A 21155-nucleotide genomic window follows, 5' to 3' on the forward strand; every position below is an offset into this window, starting at 1 on the left:
CCTCTTTAGCTAAAAAAGACCACATTCAACTGACTCAGTGTGCATCCACTGGGTCAGGGCACTGGCCCAGACTGGAAGGGTTTTAAGAAACAGAAAGCTCACATTCGACGGAAGCTATTTCAGCAAGAGAACCTATACAGCTGTGCTATCCAATATAATAGCCACTAGTCCTTGTTTAAATTTTCATTTTAACTAATTAAATGAAATTAAAAATTTAATTCCTCGGGGCGCTTGGGTGGCTCAGTCGGTTGGGTGGCTAACTCTTGATTTCGGCTCAGGTCATGATCTCAGGGTCATGAGATCAAGCCCTGTATCAGGCTCCGTGCTCAGTGGGGAGTCTGCTTGAGATTCTTTCCCTCTCCCTCTGCCCCTCCCTATTCAAATAAATAAATAAATCTTTTTAAAAAAAATTTAATTCGTCAATTGCACTAGCCATCAATTCATCTCAAGTGCTCAATAGCCACTGTCCCTAATGTTACCATGATGGACTACATCCAGAATATTTCCATCATCACAGAATGTTCCATCCGGACTGCTGTAGATCCTTTATCCTAGAGTATGGAGTCTTCCCCATGGCTGATTCAGGCATAGGTCACTCAGAGTCCCCCTTGCGGCTAGCAGTCTGCAGGTCAGTGACAAAGCAGAAGAGCAAAATTACAACAACCCCAGAGCAAAACAGATGGCGCCTCTCTTTCCCTCTGATCTTTCCTGGGGCAGGCTGAGAGGGAAGAAGTTGAGTCTCAGTAGGACTTGGCTCCTTTTTTAGGGGAGGTGATGGGAAGCGAAGAGGGGTCTTGTTCCTCCCTTCCACTGGGTCCCGGAGCTGGTTGCAGGGTGTGCCACACATGACTTCCCAGCGTCTCTTACCGGGTGTCATCTTGGCTGGTGGTTAGAGAAGTCGAGGCTAACTTCACCTCCCAGTTTCGATTTTACTCGGGGCCTTTGCTCTTAGCTGATGCGCCATTACATTGTCCAGGAACTGCCTGTCACTGCACGCTGACTTGTCTGGGCCTCTGAACTCCCGGTCCTATCCCTAGGAAGACCTGAATGTGTTGTTTCATAAAAGCTTTTTTTTTTTGGTGTGATCATCATGCTTATTGGCTCATATGTGAGCCTCTGATTGTCTAACCTTAATTTTTCTGTGATCAACTGGCAGAGGTGAGTGATTTAGACAGACAATAACCACCTAGTAATATTAAATTTAACGCAGTAGGCTGCTAAGGAGAAGTTTGCTAAAACACACAGACACACAGACACACAGAATGGGGCGGCACTCAAGCTTTAATCTGGCTATTGTTCCAACTCACTCTGTGTCATCGCCTCCTTCATTCTTTGTCTGGTGACTGTCCCTTTCCTTCATTTCCACTCTTCAACCTGAGTCCCTTGATTACATTTTGTACCAGCTGAGTCATTAGCCTCCATAAAGGTGTCCGTGCTGTAGGCTCAGGTCCCTCCAAAACACTCTTCAGCTAAATGCATTGAACAAATATTTACTGAGCATCTACTACCCCCAAAGGATTATGGTCCAGTTCACTTTGGTATCGTGGAAGAACTAGCTATCGATACATAGTAGAATTCATCTACTGGCTCATATTCCCTTGGTTGCCAGTGATAGAAAACTCCAACTGGCATAAGCTGACAGAGGGAACTCATTAGCTGATCAAGTCCAAAAGTCTATCTTGAATTTAGGTGGGGCGGGACCCAGAGACTCAAACAATATCACCAGCCGACTCTCACTGTCATTCCTTTCTCCCTCTCTTCAGTGTGGCTTCATCCTCAGGTACACTGAGAAGAGAGAAGGCTACCAGACTTACAATGGAATCCTGTGTTTCTCTCCACAAGCTCCTGTCGTGTCCCAGGATTCACTCTGAGTAGACCAACCTGGCTCACACGGTCGTCTCTGAACTGTGCCATCAAGGCAGGCTCTGATCTGGCTGGTCTCACGTCACACGGACCACCCCTGAAATCGGGGAGAGGTGCGTCACAGAACTGGGGACAGAGAAGGTAGACTAGAAGCTGAGTAGATTTAAAAAGCAGCAAATGTCTCCACAAGATGAAGAAAACATAGTAACAACATGGAGAAACAGGTGCCTAAATCTGGATGCAGGTCATGGAAGCCTTCAGAGCAGAGGGTAAACGTGAGCAGACTCTTGGAAAAAAGGGCAGGAATTTGCTGGCCAGGCAGGAGAAGGGGTGAAAACGGGAGAGGATCCCAGTGGCAAGAACGGCCTGTGTGGTCACAAAAGAGAATGACCTATGTATCCATATTTTTGTACCAGGAAAAGAGCCTGATTCAATGCCAGGCTCTGGCCCCTCTAGTGCCTGGTTTGAATCCCAATTCTGAAACTTTCTAGCTATGTAATCTTGGCTGGTTACTTAACCTCAGGTCACTTTGGTTTGGCTTTGTTGTTTTTTTTTTTAAAGATTTTATTTATTTGAGAGAGAGAGAGAAAGAGAGCACAAGCAGGGTGAGGGGCAAAGGGAGAGGGAGAAGGAGAAGCGGACTCCCCGCTGAGCAGGAGCCCGATGCAGGGCTCGATCCCAGGACCCTGAGATCATGACCTGAGCCGAAGGCAGGTGCTTAACTAAGTGAGTCACCCAGGCGTCCCACCTCAGGTTACTTTGTAATTTAGGTAACCTGGAACTTAACCAGGACAATACTTGTGCCTCAGTTTCCTCATCTGTAAAATGGGAAAAGTAATAGTACCTACCTTACAGAGTTTTGTCAGGATTAAAAGAAGAGTGTAAAATAATAAAGGTCATCTATGTCAAGCCCACAGCTAACATCACACTCAATGGTGAAGAGCAGAAAGCTTTTCCTTTAAGATCAGGAGCAAGACAAGATTGCCCACTCTCACCACTTTTATTCAACATAGTATCAGAATTAATATTGTTAAAATCTCCATACTACCCAAGTCAAGCTACAATTGAATGCAATCCCCATCAAAATTCCAATGGTATTTTTCACAGAAATAGAACAAACTATTCTAAAATTTGTATGGAACCACAAAAGACCCTAAATAGCCAAAACAGTCTTTAGAAAGAAGAACAGGAGGGGCGCCTGGGTGGCTCAGTCCTTAGGCGTCTGCCTTCAGCTCAGGTCAGGATCCCAGGGTCCTGGGATGCTGAGCCCCGCATCAGGCTCCCTGCTCCGCAGAAAGCCTGCTTCTCCCTCTCCCACTCCCCCTGCTTGTGTTCCCTCTCTCGCTGTGTCTCTGTCAAATAAATAAATAAATAAATAAATCTTTAAAAAAAGATTTAAAAAAAAAGATCTTTAAAGATTTAAAAAAAAGATTTAAAAAAATCTTTAAAAAAATCTTTAAAAAAAATCTTTAAAAAAAGATTAAAAAAAGAAAGAAAGAAAGAAAGAGGAACAGGAGGGCACCATGTTCCCTGAATGCGAACTATATTACAAAGCTATAGCAATCAAAGTAGTCTGGCGCTGGCATGAAAACAGACACACAGATCAATGGAACAGAATAAAGACCCCAGAAATAGACCCAAGTATTTACGGTTAATTAATTTATGACAAAGGAGCCAAGAATATACAATGGGGGAAAGGACGGTCTCTTCAATAAATGGTACTGGGGAAACTGAACAGTCACATGCAAAAGAATGAAACCAGACCATCATCTTATAACATATATTATACAAAAATTAACTCAAAATGGATTAAAGACTTGAATGTAAGACCTGAAGCCATAAAATCCTAGAAGAAAACATAAGCGGTAAGCTCCTTGACATCAGCCTTGGTGATGATTTTTTTTTTTTAATTTGACACCCACAAACAATGAATTGTGGAACACTACATCAAAAACTAATGATGTAACGTATGGTGACTAACATAACATAATCAAATAAAATTAATTTTAAAAAATAAATAAAATTTGACACCTAAAGCAAAGGCAACAAGGGCAAAAATAAAGAAGTGGGACTACATCAAACTATAAAGCTTCTGCACAGCAGAGGAAGCTGTCACCAAAATGAAAAGGCAACCTACCAGATAGGAGAAAATATTTTCAAATCATGTATCTGATACGAGGTTAATATCTAAAATATATAAAGAATGCATACAACTTAATAGCAAAAAAAATCTGATTTTTAAAAAATGGGCAAAGGAAGGATCTGAATACACATTTTCCCAAAGAACACATATAGATGACCAATAGACACATGAAAAGATGCTCAACATCACTCACCATCAGGGAAATGCAAATCAAAATCAAATTCAAATGCAAATCGAAACCACAATGAGACATCACCTCACACCTGTTAGGATGGCTATTATCAAAAAGACAAGAAACAACAAGTGTTGGTGAGGAAGTGGAGAAAAGGGAACCCTTGTGCACTGTTGGTGGGAATGCAAGTACAATGCCGCCACTGTGGAACACAGTAGGGAGGTTCCTCAAGAAATGAGAACTACCATATAGTCATTCTTGTTTCCTCCCTGGCTTCTTGAAGCTCGGCCACCATCATGAATGACACAGTAACCGACCCTGACCAGGCAGTTCATGACCGACCAACAACTACAGAGGAAACAATGCTCATTGATGTTCTTCACCCCGGAAAGGCAACAGTACCCGAGACAGAAATTTGGGGAAAAGCTAGCCAAAATGGACAAGACCACACCAGATGTCATCTCTGTATTTGGAGTCAGAACCCATTTGGGTGAGGCAAGACAACTAGCAAAGAAAAATGAACCCAACCATAGACTGGCAAGACATGGCCTATGCGAGCAGAAAAAGACCAGAAGAAAACAGGGAAAGGAACACAAGAACAGAATGAAGAAGGTCAGGGGGACTGCCGAAGCCAGTGCTGGTGCTGGCAACAAGAGAGCTGGAGATTGGACAACAGAAGGAGCAAAGGTTCTACAGTGACTCTATCCGTGGTGATTGTGCAGATTTGTCATGAAAGGATTAATAAACTAAGAATTAAAAAAAAATAGAACTACCATATGATCCAGCAATTCCACTTCTGGGTATTTATCCAAAGAAAATGAAAACAGTAACTCGAAAAGATAGAGGCACCCCCATGTGCATTTCAGCATTATGTACAATAGCCAGGATATGGAAACAACCTAAATGTCCACCAGTGGAAGAATGGATAAAGAAAATGTGGTGTGTGTGTGTGTGTGTGTGTGTGTGTGTGTGTGTGTGTGTGTGTGTGTGTGTGTAATTCAGCCATTAAAAAAATAAAATCTTGCCATTTACAACAACAGGGATGGACCTTGAGGGCATTATAATAAGTGAAATAAGTCAGGCAAAGAATGATAAATACATACCATGCGATCTCACTTATATATGGAATATTTTTTTAAAAAAAGAAACCAGGCTTATAGTTACAGGAAACAGATTGGTGGTTGCCAGAGGTGGGGGGTAGGGGAGTGGACAAAATACATGAAGAGGGTCAAAAAGTACAAACTTCTAGTTATAAAATAAATGTCACGGGAATATAATGTACAATATGGTGACTATAGTTAATAATACTGTATTACATATTTTAAATTTTCCTAAAAGAGTACATCTTAAAAGTTCTCCTCACAAGAAAAAAAATCTGTAACTATGTATGGTGACAGATGATAACTAGACTAATGGTGGTGATCATTTTGCAATGTCCACAAACAACAAATCTTTATGTTGCACACCTGAAATTAATCTGATGTTGTATGTCCATTATACCTCAAATTTTTGTTTAAAAGTTTAAAAATGAGTTAATATGTCTAAAGCACTTAGAATAGGGCCTGACACATAGAAAATGCTAACCTAAATGAACAAAATGTGTTTATTGATCAATGCTGTGCCATACTGAGTTCAAAATAATGGCCTACAATTTAGGGCAACTACAGATTTGGTTACTAAAAAAATCACAACGAAAGAATGACAAAACTTTACCTTTCTCATGATCATTTATGCAGATAACATCATATATCATATATACTCCCATTCCTTCTCATACAGAAATTGCTCTCTATCCAGTCATACTGTTGGCAAGATGTTATCCCCCAGTCCCACATTTTATAGGAAATGTAGTTTCTCTTTCCGGCTTTTGTTTCCTAAGATCTAATACTGCAGATTTATTTTAGCATAACATTACTCAATTTAGCCCACCCAGCCTCATGAGAAAACCTGACCCAAACAACCAGGCAGAGAAAAATTGAACAGGAAGTACACACAACCCACTCTACCTTGTGATCATTTCGTAAATGTCAGGCTCTGAAATTGGGTCAATGGTCTTGTTATTCCTAGTCTCTGACATTTCCTTAATTAATTAATTAATTAATTACTGTATACATGTTAGGGACTTTGGCCAGATAACTTCATTGTATTTCCTACTTTGGAAACTCTCGAACCTCTGCCCTTAAGAAACAATGACTTTTGAAATGGTCTAAACAAAAGGAAAGACATCTTATGTGCAATGTTTCATGCAATGGGGTGAAGAAAGGAAGTTAGAAAAAGGCTTGTGGTGAGATCAGAGGACAAGGCCATGCTCAAAAAGGATGTGATCTGGGGTCACACTCCCTGGGTTTGAACCCCAGCTCTGTTTGTTATAAGCTAGTGACTTGAGCAAATTACTTGTTTATTAGAACCTCGGTTTCTTCCTTTGCAAAATGGGGGTGATAATAATGCCTACCTCATGATAGTGATAAGGAAAAATCTGTGTCCTAAGATGGTCGACCGAGCCAGCCAGGGAGTCCCAGCCCCTGCCCTGGGGCTCTTCCGGGTTCTCTCTGCCCTCCTTCCCACGTGCACCAAAGCGCCAAGTATGCAGAAATAGAAGTGTATAAATTACCCCCTTTGTTTATGCTCAGGGCTCAGACCTTTGGAGACCACTCTCCTCTGAGCCCACTGGCATTAAATAAACCTCCTATCCTCCAAGATCTCCAGGTGTCACTTGGTTCTTCTGTCGGGCAATCCAGTCCAGGTTCCGTAACATTTGGTTCCCTCACCGGGAAACCCAATGGTGCTGGCCCATTGTTGCCACCGGTTTGGGGCAATGGCAGGACGGTGATGGAACAAGGGATCGTAACAGAGAAGGCGGGCCCTGCCTAATTTTCGGCAGTCACCCGCCCCAGTCGCCTTGGGCCGGCCCTGCTCCCGCTGTTCCCACTGGACTCGAGGAGACTTGGCAGGTGAGGACCTGGTCCCAATGTCAGATTCCGGTAAGGCCTGGGGCTCCAGGACCCAGACAGGCCCACCCGCTGGGGTGAAAGGGGAGCCTGATCACCTCCCAGAGACCTCTTAGAGGTCTCACAGGTAGGGATTCCCAGAGAGGAAATGTAATAACTCCTGGAGTGAATGTGCAAATGAATGTGCAGTCCAACCTGGTTTGCTTAAGTGGACTGATTCTGTGACTCCACGGGTGGGCACCCTTAAGGTCCCCAGAAGCCTATAGAGTCTGAGTGGGTGCGTCTGTGATTCCATGGTGAACAGCATACAGTCTAGGGTGGCATCAGAATAGATTCCGATCGTCACAACACTGAGACCGCTACAGCTAAGTCTCACCTAAGCTCCTTCAGGACATGGCCAGACGAGCATCTGATTGGTCTCCTCACTACAGGAGTCACCCCCGCCCCCCGTCTGTCTCTGCAACACCGCACACGGGAACATCACCCTGGGATCAGGGCAGAGTAAACCTACGGTTCTAGAGACCATGATCAGAAATTTCAAGAAAGGGTTTTCAGGAGACTATGGAGTCAGGATGAACCCCAGCAAGTTGAGAACCCTACGTGAATCGGAATGGCCCACCTTTAATGTCGGGTGGCCTTCAGAAGAGACATTGGATGTCCCAACGATTTGTTGAGTATGATGAGTCGTAATAGGAGAACCAGGACACCCTGACCAGTTTCTGTACGTTGACTCCTGGCTAGGAATTGCCCAGACCCTTCCCTGCTGGGTGCGATTCACTTGCAATAGGCAGGGACAGGCCAGGGTCTTAATCGCCTCATCCAAGTGACCTAAAGAAGATCAGCAAAAGCCCCAGTCTACACAAATCCTAGCCAGAGATCCCGAGGATGAACCGATCCTGCCCCCACTGAACGCACCCCCAAGACCATCTATACCTAGCCCTTCAGCTCCAGACACTCCACCGCCATTGGTCTCATCGGCACTCCCAGGCCCAGAGGATCCACTTTCTCCAGGACCAGCAGCCAGGCTGCACCCCAGGCCGGGCACAAGTGCCCTCCAAATGCTGGTACGAGACACAGGAACCCGAGAGGTGCAATGAAGATGGGACAGTCCAACCCGGCCATTCCATGGTGTATTATCAGCCCTTCTCCACCACCGACCTCCTCAACCGGAAATATAACACCTTATCCTACTCTGAGAAACCACAGGCTATGGTAAGCCTCATGGAATCCCTCTTCCAGACTCACTGGCCAACCTGGGAAGACTGCCAATAGTTACTCCACACCCTGTTTAACACAGAGGAAAGGAGGAGAATAATGAAAGGAGCATGGCAGTACCTAGAAGAGCACACACGAGCGGGAGTCATCAACCCTGCTGCCTGGGCTAATACAGCTGCACCCAAAGAGCACCCACCATGGGACTTCACCATAACCGAGGGACAGACCCACATCCACCGGTACCAGAAGGCCCTCCTCTGGGGAATCCGGGCAGGAGCTAAGAAACCCATGAACATGACTAAGATATCCTCAGTCACTCAACAACCAGGGGAATCCCCCGGAGACTACTAGGAAAGAGTATGTGAAGCCTACAGGATATACACTCCATTTGACCCCAAGGCACAGGAAAGCCAACAGATGGTAAACACCTCCTTCGTGGCTCAGGCCGCCCCAGACATCAGAAAAAAACTTCAGAAACTAGAGGGTTTCACTGGGATGAACATCACCCAGCTAATAGAAATTGCCAATAAGGTCTACATGAACAGGGAGGTTACAGCTGAAAGGGAAGCCGACAAAAAGATGAAAAAGAAATTCAGCTTCCTCGCCACTGCCCTCAAAGAAAAGGACAACACAAAGGCGGGAAAACCCCGACCACTGATAGGGGGGAGACCCAGAACCCCCTTGGAAAGGGATCAATGTGCCTACTATAAGGAGAATGGGCACAAGGTCCAACATAAATTCCTTTATCTACCTGATTGCCCCATCCCCCTCCTGGGCCGAGACATACTCTCCAAGCTTGGGGCTCAAATAACCTTTGAACCCACCAGACACACCAGCCTCCAAATGAACCCAAGGCTAGAGGAGATGGGGTCTCTAATACTAACAATTACCATGCCAAGGGAAGAAGAATGGAGGCTATTCTGCACCCAGGCCTAACCAAGCAGCCCGCCGGAGTTCAGGCTCACCTTCCCTTCAGTATGGGCTGAAGACAACCCACCTGGACTAGCCAGGAATTGGGCCCATATCATTGTTGAACTGATCCCAGAAGCCCAACCTCGGAGGCAAAGGCAATACCCCCTTCCACAAGAAGCTAAGATTGGCATCCAAGAACATCTGGCCAAACTCAAAGAAGCAGGTATTCTAGTCAAGTGCCAGTGAGCCTGGAATACCCTACTCCTGCCAGTCAAGAAGCCAAGAGGGGGATACCGACCAGTTCAAGACCTGCAGGCCATCAACAAGGTGACCATCTCTCTGCTCCCAGTGGTCCCGAATCTATACACCCTCCTTGGCCAAATCCCCGGGTCAGCCAGATGGTTCACTTGCCTAGATTTGAAGGATGCCTTCTTCTGCCTCCACTTAGCTCTCCAGAGCCACCACTATTTGCCTTTGAATGGTTTAAACCTGATACAGGGTGCCATATGCAACTGATTTGGACATGCCTCCCGCAGGGGTTTAAACACTCACCAACCCTCTTTGGGGAAGCGCTGGCCGTGAACCCCACCAGCTTCCCAAGAGAGGCCGCACGATGCACCCTCCTCCAGTATGTGGATGACCTCCTCCTCGCCAGTGACACACAAGAAGACTGCACAAAAGGCACAAAGGCCCTCCTACAGCTCCTGTCAGACTCGGGATACCGAGTCTCATGGAAGAAGGCACAAATCTGCCAACAACAGGTCCGATACCTCAGTTTCCTCCACACCAAAGGAAGGAGAGAACTAGGGCCGGAGAGAAAAAAGGTCATCACCTCCTTGCCACAGCCCCAGACAAAAAGGGGCCTACAGGAATTCCTGGGGGCTGCAGGATTCTGTCACATCTGGATTCCCGGGTTCTTGGCAATAGCAAGACCCCTCTATGATGTCTTAGGGGGACCAGATCAAGAACCCCCTATCTGGACTGAGGAAACAGAAGCCGCCTTCACAGAGATAAAGACTGCCCTGGGGCAGGCTCCAGCCCTGGGCCTTTCAGATGTAGAAAAACCCTTCAATCCCTTTGTACAAGAAAAAGAAAAGATACCACTCGGGGCGCTCACCTAGACTGTTGGGCCCTGGCAACGGCCAGTTGCATATCTGTCAAAAAAGCTGGACTCTGTGGCAGCGGGATGGCCACTGTGCCTCAGGGCGCTGGTAGCCACAGTCCTACTCATCAAGGAGGCAGACAAGGTCGTCCTGGGGCAAGAACTTAACGTCAGGGTCCCTCATGCAATTTTGTCCGTCATGAACGCACAGGGCCACCGCTTCCTTTCCAACTCTTGGCTGGCACAATACCAAGGGCCCCTCTGAGAAAACCTACAAGTCACCCTCGAAACAGTAAGGACATTAAACCCAGCAACCTTTCTCCCCACGGAAGAGGGGGAACCAGACCATGACTGCTCTGAGGTGACTGATGAAGTCTATGTGAGCCGTCCAGATCTGCGGGATCAAGCCATAAAGAATCCAGAGCTCATGCTGTTAGCAATGGCAGCAGTTACCTACAAGAGGGTGCCCGGAAAGCAGGTTATGCAGTAACCACAACCACTGAAGTCCTAGAAGTTAAGGCATTACCAACTGGCTGGTGAGCACAATGGGCTGAACTATATGCCTTTAGTCCAAGCCCTCACCCTCGGTGAAGGCAAGCGAGTCAATATCTACACTGACTCTCAGTATGCCTTTGCTACTGTACATATACATGGAGCCATCTACAAGGAAAGGGGCCTCCTAACCACAGCAGGAAAAGCTATCAAGAACAAAGAGGAGATACTGAGACTCCTCTAAGCCATCTGGCTTCCAAAGGAAGTAGCGATCCTGCACTGTAAGGGACACCAGAAAGGAGACGGCCCCATAGCGTGGGAAAATCATCTGGCAGATGAGGCAGCCACAACCACAGCCAGTGAGGACATGGACAGAGCCCCTTCCCTCACCATGGCCCTGACACCCCCGGAAGAAGTCCCTCCACCCAGTTACGCTGAAAAAGGAAGAGGAATGGGCCGTGGCTGAGATCAAGGTGTATACATCTGCATCACCCCACGCAATCATGCATGCTTGTCAGTCTCCTACCTGATCTTTCAGTCCTCCCCAGGAGGCATGCCCCACTCATATGGAGACCTCCTAGCCACCCCCGACATTCCCCCACAGCCATCCCTCTTATTGTGAGCCTGTTGGCCGCATCAGGTGTTACCCTCAGCGCCACTGGCGTCGGGATGTCTCAGGTTCAGTACCAGGGGCTAACTCAATAACTCACAGTGGACTTTTCTGCCCTCACTCAGTCAGCCCTGGCCCTGCAACGCCAACTCAGTTCACTGGCCTCAGTGGTCCTCCAAAACAGCGGGCTCAACTTGCTCACGGCCACGCAAGGGGGGCTCTGCCCCTTCTTACAGGAGGAATGTTGTTTCTATGCTAATGAGTCGGGGGTGGTCCAAGAAACCCTGACCCAATTACAGGAACGAGTAAATCACCCGTGGGAAAGCACTCCAGCAGACCACTTGGTGGGATTCCCTCTCACAATGGTTCCCTTGGTTCACCCTCCTCATCCGTCCCCTCCAATTGCTTCTCCTCATAGTAGCATTTGATCCTTGTATTCTTAATGCCCCTACTAGGTTTATCACTACCCAAATTGCTAAGATCAGACTCCAGTTGCTCCTTACTCTCTATCGCCCCTTAGAAGATGAAGATGATGCCCTCTAAACTAGGTGTTTAAAGGGTCATCAAAGGGGGGAATGAGAAGGAAAAATCTGTGTCCTAAGATGGCCGACCAAGCCAGCAAGTGAGTCCCAGCCCCTGCCCCGGGGCTCTTCCGGGTTCTTCTCTCTGCCCTGCTTCCCACATGCACCAAAGTGCCAAGTATGCAGAAGTAGAAGTGTATAAATTACCCCCTTTGTTTGTGCTCAGGGCTCAGACCTTTGGAGATCATTTCCTCTGAGCCCGCCGGCGTTAAATAAACCTCCCATCCTCCAAGATCTCTGGTGCCGCTTGGTTCTTCCGTTGGGCGATCCAGTCCAGGTTCTGTAAACAGTAGTAGCCAGCCCCCAACAAGGCTCCCAATGTCTTCCACCTCCTGGTATTTGTGTCTCTGTGTAGTCCCTCCTATTGTAGCAGCGTTGGTCTGTGTGACCAATCAATTAACGGCAGAAGTGATGATTTGTCCCTTTCAAGGCTCAGTTAAAGCTGGAAAGAGAACTTTCTCCTTCTAGGGGACAGAAAGGCCAATGAATCCCCACTCTGATCACCAGGCCGGGGTGGAATGGCCAGCCCCAGTGCACATAGGCATCTCAGGTAAAATGTGATGGATTCATTCTTTGGAAATACATCTAGGGGTTCAGGAAGTGTGAGCTTTTTTTCTGAATTTGCCTTTGGTGTCCGACTATGTTCTTCACGATCAACATCTTTGGAATTACCGTTCCTTTCAATTACCATGCAAACTTCCAAAGGGGGAAAGATGCACGCGTGCAGGCAGCATTTGGGTACAGGCAGAAAATACTAAATCTCTAATTTTATTTATGTAAGCGGTCTGCTTCACAGAGATGACTTGTGAGATGTAATCAGAAATGACTATACTTCGTTCTTCTACTCTCCCTTTAACTTTTCTCAGGGCCTGGCATTTCCTGTGCCCCGGGCCAAAGCCCTCTGCAGGCTCATGACTTTTCCGGGCACCCAGGTAACAAAGTTCTATGGTCCTGTTTCACAAATTGCAGCCTCAACGTCTAAGGTACAATGTAAGTACAAGTGAGCAAAGGAAAAGGGCAGAACTGATGCTTCTATTCCAAGATAAGGGGGCCACATTGATTTAACAAACAAAATGAAACAATGATTATCAAATCAAATCTGACAGGAAGGTAGCCCCTTGCCATGCAAAGCAAAATTATGAAGATGGCTATTTAAAATTCAGGATTTATATTCACAATCATTGACAATGACCCTCTCAATGTATCTTGCACCATGAGATATTCATTAATTACATTAGCACACAGTAGAGAATTTATAAACAAGCAAAAAAGAAAACAAACCCACATTTATTGAGGATGTGCCCCCCCAATTTTTATTGATATTGGTTGGCAATTAAAAAACGAGACTCCTGCTTTATATTTCCATGCAAGCCTCACTGCTTCCAGAAAGATGCCCACAGACTTCCCCATTGAACTCCTACAGCATTTGTGGACAGGTCCACCTCAATATAATTTCATTATTCAGTCTCCCACTCTGATCACTTTAATAATTTAATAATGAACTCCGTGGTTCATAAAATGAACTTCCTAAGGACAAGCCAACATCCATGCTGCTTGCCACCCACGAAAGGGGTCTGATAATACCACAGAGGTGTATTAATGCCTGCCAGGAGTTCCACTTCCTTTTGGCCTAGAGTTGTGGAACTGTAAAGTTATCCTAGCCTAAGAAAGACAAGGTGTGGAGAGTGGGCAGGGGGAGGAGAAAGAAAAAATTTTTTAAAGCTCAAAAGAATCTGGAAGATTTGCTCTGTTCGACTCCTTAAAGAGCAGAAATAAAAGCCAAAGCTATCACAAAATATCACTTAATTTCTAATTTTATATTATTCTAGTTCAATGATTCTTCTTGGACATAAAGAGGAAGCATGTGAGGACTGAGAAATTGTGAAATTCTGGGAACCCAAGCTCTCTTGGACAAAGCAATAACCTCAGGTTTTTTCCTTCCCACCATCCCTTCTTCCTTTGCTCCATCCTCCCTTCCCTCCCTTCTTGGATTCCCCTTCCCATCCACCGAGGCCCCACGGTCATTTGTCCGGAGCCAGGTGCTGTGAGAGAGTTCAAGGAAGAATAAGGTATGCCCAAGAAAAGCTTGCCACTTTAACCCCTTTGGGAACAGAGAGATTGAAGGAAAAAAATGTGAACCAACTGGACAGGCAAGGAATATATGCAGCTGATTCTCCTTATTTGCAGCAATGATGCTCTATAAAGTCGTTGTGAATAGTGAGTTAGTTAGTGAAGCCTGAACCATTGCTTCCAGGGGAAACATGGTAGGGTTCTGTGAACTTTTGGTTGCACTTTCCAATCAATACATGACCTTGTTTTATGTGTGTTTCTGTCCGAAGTACCTTATTTAATATACAGTTGATTCATCACCATCACACTCACGGCCTACCGCACTCTGAGTCATGCCTGAACGAAGCTTATTTAACAAGTGTTTGCTCTCCATGTGGCACATCATAGCCTTCCTGCACTTAGGAACATGAGACAGCACTTGAGCATTTGCTTGGAGGACATTTTAAACAGTGAAATGACCGACAGAAAGCATAAAAATGTGAAAAACATGACATTAAACAGACTACAAAAAGGACACTCGTTTATAGTAAAAGAGGCAGAAAAAAGAAGCCTCAGCTTTGCCTAGATCAATCCCAGCTGAGAACGTGAGCCTCAGGCAACTCAAATTCTTCACCACTCTGTGTGTCCACAAGTGACCACGAAAGGGCTACAAGTATTGATTTGGGGGTAACAAATACATTTTAGTGAGTGGACAACTCACGAATATGAAATGTGCAAATAATGAGGGTTGACTCTGTGTGTGTGTGTGTGTGTGTGTGTGTGTGTGTGTGTGTGTGTGTGTGTGTGTAGAGTTCCCATTCAGAAAAATGAAGGACCAGCAGGGGAAGGACAATACATGGGGAAAATCTTTCTGGAGAACGGGGCAGTGAACAGCAGTGAGGGGAGTGAGCAGGGAGCGCCTTCCAGCCCTGTGACCTAAGGGAGCCCGGTGAGGTGATCTGTGGGAAAAGACGTAGAGTCTGGCTGGAGAAGAAGCTGTGTTGGAGGCCAGGAAGGGAGGCAGGGTGCGAGGTAAGAGGAAGTACATGGCTCAGCTTGAGAAACACTGAGACACATCTGTGGGAGAATGTGAAGTGCAAGTCAACTATGTGAGTCTCTTACATGGGTTTGCTCAACTGCAGATACCAAGTCTAAGAGGCCCTATTATAAGAAATGACAAAATACTAGTTAATTCCTCAAACACAAATTTGTAGATGAGAAGAATGTTCAGAAGGAAAGCCTTTGAGGTTGGTCTTCGCCGCAAACCTACTTCATAAGCTAATAGCAATAACCTGCTCTGTTGGCAAACGAGAAATTGGGCTCCAAGCCAGCCAACCCGAGATAGAAATACGGCTTTTGAAAACAGTAATGACACTTGTCAAGCCCCACTCAGGCTTTAAGTCATCAGAACAAAAGGTGTAAGTACCTGCTCTGATGAAACACCACAGGCTACTTAGCAGGAAAAATGTAAGTTGAGCTGGAATCTCTGGTTCAGAAAAAAAGCCCAGTACAGCTGAACCTTATAATCAGGTACAACTAGAAAAGAAACAGTAGTGACTGAGCGGGGGGGGGGGGGGGGGAAGGATGATCTAGATCAGCATTTGTGAAGATTTTTTTTTCTTGTAACTTGAAAACAGCTTCCCTTGCTGCGTGATCCAATGTCCCCTACTCCAGCTGGGAGCTCACTGGGTCTGTGTCCATAATTACGAGCCAGGGGTGCTGCAAGGCATGATTTTTGGCTTGGTGCTGTGGTCCCAAAGGAATGTCACCTGGCATGAGTTATGCTGTCCAAACTTCAAAGCAGCACATCAAAACCTGGCTACGATATGTTCACCAAAACACGTCCTCTGGAAGGTTCACAGCAGCAGCATTCATGATAACTCAGAACCAAAAATTCCCTTAGTGTCCATCCACAGTAGAATGGATACATATATCTGGTCTACCCACACATGTAACACTACACAGCAATGAGAATGCATAACCTAGAACAATACACAACAATATAAAGGAATCTCACAAACATATGAGCTACAATATCCAGGCATGAGAGAACCCACTATACATTTCTGCTTAAATAAAGGAAATAAACCTAGCAAAACAGGTAGAAGTACTGCGTTGTTGGAAGTCAGGCAGTGACTGCCACTGGGGGCAAGGTTTACAGAGAATAGAAGTGAATTTGAGGGGGCCATCTAGTGGGGTGGTGGTAATAATGCTCTGTATCTTATCTGGGGACTGATTGCACTGGTGTGTGTTCAGTTTATAAAGCTCAGTGAGCTATACACTTATGATGAGTGCACTTTTATGAGTGGATAGTATGCTTCCATAAAGAGGTCTGTAAAGTGTTTCCCATTAAGCAAGAGGATGGTAAAGGGTATTTTCTGTTGCAAGCGAACACATTGCCTGGTGACATGAGAGGACAAGGAAGAGTTCACAAGGCAGCTTTCTCTTAGCCCCAAAGTCAACAAAGAGTAAAGCACTGAATAAAAGGATCCCTGGGGTCTCATGGGAAATCTCATTTACTCATCTATACCTCTGTTTATCCATCCAATGAACATGCTCAGAGAGGGAAAAATATGCCATCTGGAGACTCAAGACTCTCCATCTCATCGGGGAGAAGGACAAATAAACCGACATTTATGTGGCATGGTAGGTGCTGTGTTGGAGTTGATGAAGCATGACAGGAGTACTGATTTGAGGATCCAGGGCCAGAACTCCAAGAGGAGTACTGACGTGTTTGATAAATTCTTGAACTGAATTTCCTCCAATCCCAAAGTATCCTTTCAGCCTCTAAGGCAGTGGTTTCATTTAATATGCACACTGATCACTGGAAGTATCTTATTAAGACGCAGATTCTGATCCAGCAGGCCAGACATGGGGCCTGAGATCTGCGTTTCTGATGAGGTTTTTAGGAGACACTAATGCTGCTGGTCTTGGAACCATACCTGGTGTGTGAAAGAGAGAAGGTCACATGACCAGCAGTCCCACCCAGCATGGCTTGATAATCCATCCTGTTCAGGCCAATCCCTCCTGTGGGCACAAGCAGAGAAACAAACACCAAATCTGTGTGGGAGGCTCTCAGACCCAGCCTGCTCTCATTCAGGATAGGGGTCGGAGAGGAGGGAGACAGCGGTGGGGGGCAGGGGAGGAGTGAAGGCAGGTGGAGAGAGTCCCTTATGCTATTTTACTAAATTGGAAGAACTTGTCTTGTGCTCCTTTCATTTCTGGCCTCCCCAGCTGCGCAAACCTTTTCTTGGCATCAATAGACTTATGCTTAGTAAGCATACAATTCTTGCACAAACAAAAACAAATTTAACAGAAAAATGGAGAAACCAGTCAGGGCTGCCTCAACCATTTTGTGAGCTAACCATGAAAAAAAAAAAAGGGAACTAAAATAATTTCTTCCACTTTCTCACCCATTGGAAGGAGAACATAAGGGGCATCCCATACACCTCTGTTCTGTTAGGACAAGAGATTCTACTAGACTCCTGCCCAGACTGGAGGGTGGGGAGACAGAGTCCTGGGAAGGAAAAGGAGAACTCTCTCCAGGAAACATGGGGGCTGGATGGGGATTAAGGCTTGAGGAAGAGCATGAGAGGGCTGAGATCTTGCACAAGATGCTTTCAGCTTAACTGAAACCTGGCATGTGAAGGTGATCCTTGCAGAGCTAGACAGAAATGGGAAGTCACGTGTTAATACACCTATTGCAATTTCTCGATTTTCCTAAATATATTTCAAAAACAGATGTTACAAACTCTCTTTAAAAGTCTATTTTGGCACGATCTGCTTATTTCCCATGTCTTGGTTGCTTCTCATTTCCCAGGTCTTCCTAAAAACTCTTGCTAACAAAACAAGAAAGACTAGATATTAAAATTATCAAAATAGGCAAAATAAAAACCAATAGAAATAATACCGGCAAGCACCTAATAGATGATCATGATACCAAGCACAATGCTAAGCACTTCACATACATTATCTCATCTCATCCTTTCAACAACCCCATGAGACACAGGTATCTCAGTTTTTCACCCAAAAGGATTGAGGCTTTGGGGGGTTTAGTAACTTTTCCAGGTGAGCAGTCAAGCCGGAATACTTCCTGTTCAAATGGCTCTGTAAGTATATGTACTACTTCTTTTTATAAAACTTTATATAAATCACTTTTTTCATCCTTAATAAAATCTCCTTTTGTATATAAGCTCTGATATTATCCTTATTTTATAGAAACAATGGAAAGCTTCATTTGTTAAACTTTCCCAATTCACCATTGGATATGAAGAACACTTCTATTGTTTGTGAATTGCTACTTTTGTACACTCTATATTGGGTGTCAGAGGAATCTTAGAAAATAATTGCTACTGTATGTTTGTCTTTTGATTAATCTAATCAATTTGAGGCACTCATTTGCAGTTGTCTGTGACTATCTTCTTGAACACATTGGCATAAACTCTGTGGGCTCCTGGTAATCGATAATGGAAGACGATGATATTGACATTCTTTTATTGAGACAAACAATCCTTCCTCCATAAGGAAGATCATTTGATTGTGTGTTCTTTGACTAAATCAATTCTATTGCATCATGTTGTCATCCTTGATTTGGTAACACCTAGAATATTTTTAGGCCTCAAAAAATGTATGCAAATGTCAACCATGTCATGGATTCTTAGGCCCTATAAAATTCAGACTTTTGCATGTATAAGATATGGGATTTCATGGTTTGGCATGTTTTTATTTTATTTTGTTTTCCTTTGCCTTGCTGGGGCCAACACCAGGACATCCCCATACATAGCATCTTTTTGTTACTGGAGCCAAATTTAATTGTTAGATATTTTGATACAGAATGGAGCTACGCAGCACTGGCCAATGCTCAAGTCATCAACTATCTCCCATCAACTATCTCTTAAATCTTTATTTTTCTCTTCTCTAGAAATCCTTTCACCTCTATATCTAAACATGCTAAAGGTTCTCTTTCCCTAAAAAAAAATAAAGAACACTTTCTCAATGCCATATGCCTCTCTATACCTCTTTTGTCTTCCTTTCTCAAATTGGCTCTTGACAGAGCAGCCTATGTTCTATTTCCCTCTTCTCTTTCATGGCTCAACGCCTTCCACTAAACTGCAAAACTCAACAAAACCACAATCCTTCCTACATCCACCCCATTGCTAAATCCAAAGGAGGGTCCTTATTTTAACAGTCCTCCCTGCATTTAACATTGCTGGTTGGCTCTTCCTAATTTATTTCATGAATTCTTTTTACTCCACTCCCCCATGGGTGGCTCAGTCATTGGGTGTCTGCCTTCGGCTCAGGTCATGATCCCAGGGTCCTGGGCTCGAGCCCCGCATCGGGCTCCCTGCTCCGTGGGGAGACTGCTTCTCCCTCTCCCACTCCCCTGCTTGTGTTCCCTCTCTTGCTGTGTCTCTCCCTGTAAAATAAATAAATAAACAAAAACAAAATTTCAGCTTTATTGAGGTATAATCAACAAAACTCCGTAAGATCTTTAAAGTGTACATTGTGGTGATTTGATATATGCATACGTTGTGAAAGGAATGCCTCCATTCTTTAAGCTTTTTTTTGTTAAAACCTCGTGTTCTCCCAGCTTTCAACCTGTTTTCACTGCTCTTCTCTTTACACGTGCTACTTGGGCTGAGCTTATCCACTGTTACAACTTTATCTACCATAAACTTCCCCAGAGCTATGGACTTAAACATCAAGTGATTCACAGACATCTCCACTTGAGTCCCATACGCTCTCAAACTCTGAAGGTACAAAATTAAACTTACATCATCCCCACATAAATCTGTCCTCTTCATATGGTCTCTATCTCTGGTTAATGATTGCTCACACGCAGAAGCCAATAATCTGAGGATCATCTTAGGCTTCTTCTTAATCTGTGAATCCACTTGTCTCTTAAGTATTCCTTCCATTTCCCCCTTTCTCTCTATCTTTACTTATTCCTTATGTGAGGCCCCCACATCTTCTTCCTGGACTATTTGAATAGTTTCCTAACTCACCTGCCTCTGTTTTGATAACTCCTATCCATTCTCTGAATAACTACCAGTGTTCTCTGGATGACATGAATCTGACCATGTCCCTCACGTGTTTACAATTCTTCAATGGGCCCCCCCCCATTCATGAATTCAGGATTAAAGATCCAGCTGTTTAAAGTCCTCTGAGACCTGTCCCCTTCCAGTGTCTCCAGTTTCAACTCTGAGGTCCCCTCCCAAAAGAAATCATCCTTCAACCCTTCCTCACCTTCTGAAAGGGCCCCAGAGCTGAGCTAGATGTCCCAGCTCTGCATTCCAATCTTGCCGCCCACACATACTCCTATCACAGAATTCTCTCATTACAGTATATTGAAATGACCTTCCTAAGTTTCTAAAATGGGAATATTGGCTTATTCAGTTTTTGCTCTTCAGGGCCTGGAAAAGTACATAATAAGCACTAAAGAAAAATCTGTTGAACTGACAATTCAGCGTGTGCTGGGTTGCCAACATGGCAAGCCAGAAACGAAACAACTCTTAAAATGTAAAGCTACAGCTCATTTGACACTATTTCTTTCGTATTAACTTTTAAAATGTTTGGAGAAGTACTTTCATCGTGGTGGTTGTATTCCGATTTAAAAAAGGGAATGAAAACCAAAAAAGAGTCTTTCTTCGTGCCTCCCCGTCGGGGAATCGAACCCCGGTCTCCCGCGTGACAGGCGGGGATACTCACCACTATACTAACGAGGAATTGCACGTAAGCGGTTCTTCCGACAAGACTCTTATTGCTTAACACCCTGCTCCGTCCTTATTGTTGGCGCCACCAATAGGTCTAACATTCTTCCATTGCCATTGCAAGTTCCACCGAAGCTGAACGAAACTAAAATGGAAGCATTCGATTGTTCTCCCCGTTGCACTTCTGATCATTTCCGTCCGCCCGCGATCCTCCAGCTGCCCCCACTCCCCTCCTCTTCCTCCTCCTCCCCTTTCAGGAATGCTCCCAATCCTCTCAGCACCTATCCACACACACACTCCCAGGGAGCAAAGCGCACGCCTTGTCGCGCTGCACCACGGAACTTGTAGTTCCATCCAC

At 45.0% G+C, this 21155-nt stretch overlaps 1 long non-coding RNA gene and 1 other non-coding gene across 2 annotated transcripts; both read right to left on the bottom strand.

Moving 5' to 3' along the window:
• Positions 1–427: 427 nt before the first annotated feature.
• Positions 428–21025, bottom strand: LOC113922564. Its single transcript, XR_003519987.1, has 4 exons — positions 20796–21025; positions 17030–17114; positions 1815–1960; positions 428–622 (listed from the first exon to the last, which is right to left on the bottom strand). It is a non-coding gene; the product is annotated as an uncharacterized LOC113922564 (long non-coding RNA).
• Positions 20741–20812, bottom strand: TRNAD-GUC. Its single transcript has one exon. It is a non-coding gene; the product is annotated as a tRNA-Asp (tRNA).
• Positions 21026–21155: the final 130 nt, after the last annotated feature.

This window comes from Zalophus californianus, chromosome 9, assembly GCF_009762305.2.
Source record: "Zalophus californianus isolate mZalCal1 chromosome 9, mZalCal1.pri.v2, whole genome shotgun sequence".
Taxonomy (NCBI): domain Eukaryota; kingdom Metazoa; phylum Chordata; class Mammalia; order Carnivora; family Otariidae; genus Zalophus; species Zalophus californianus.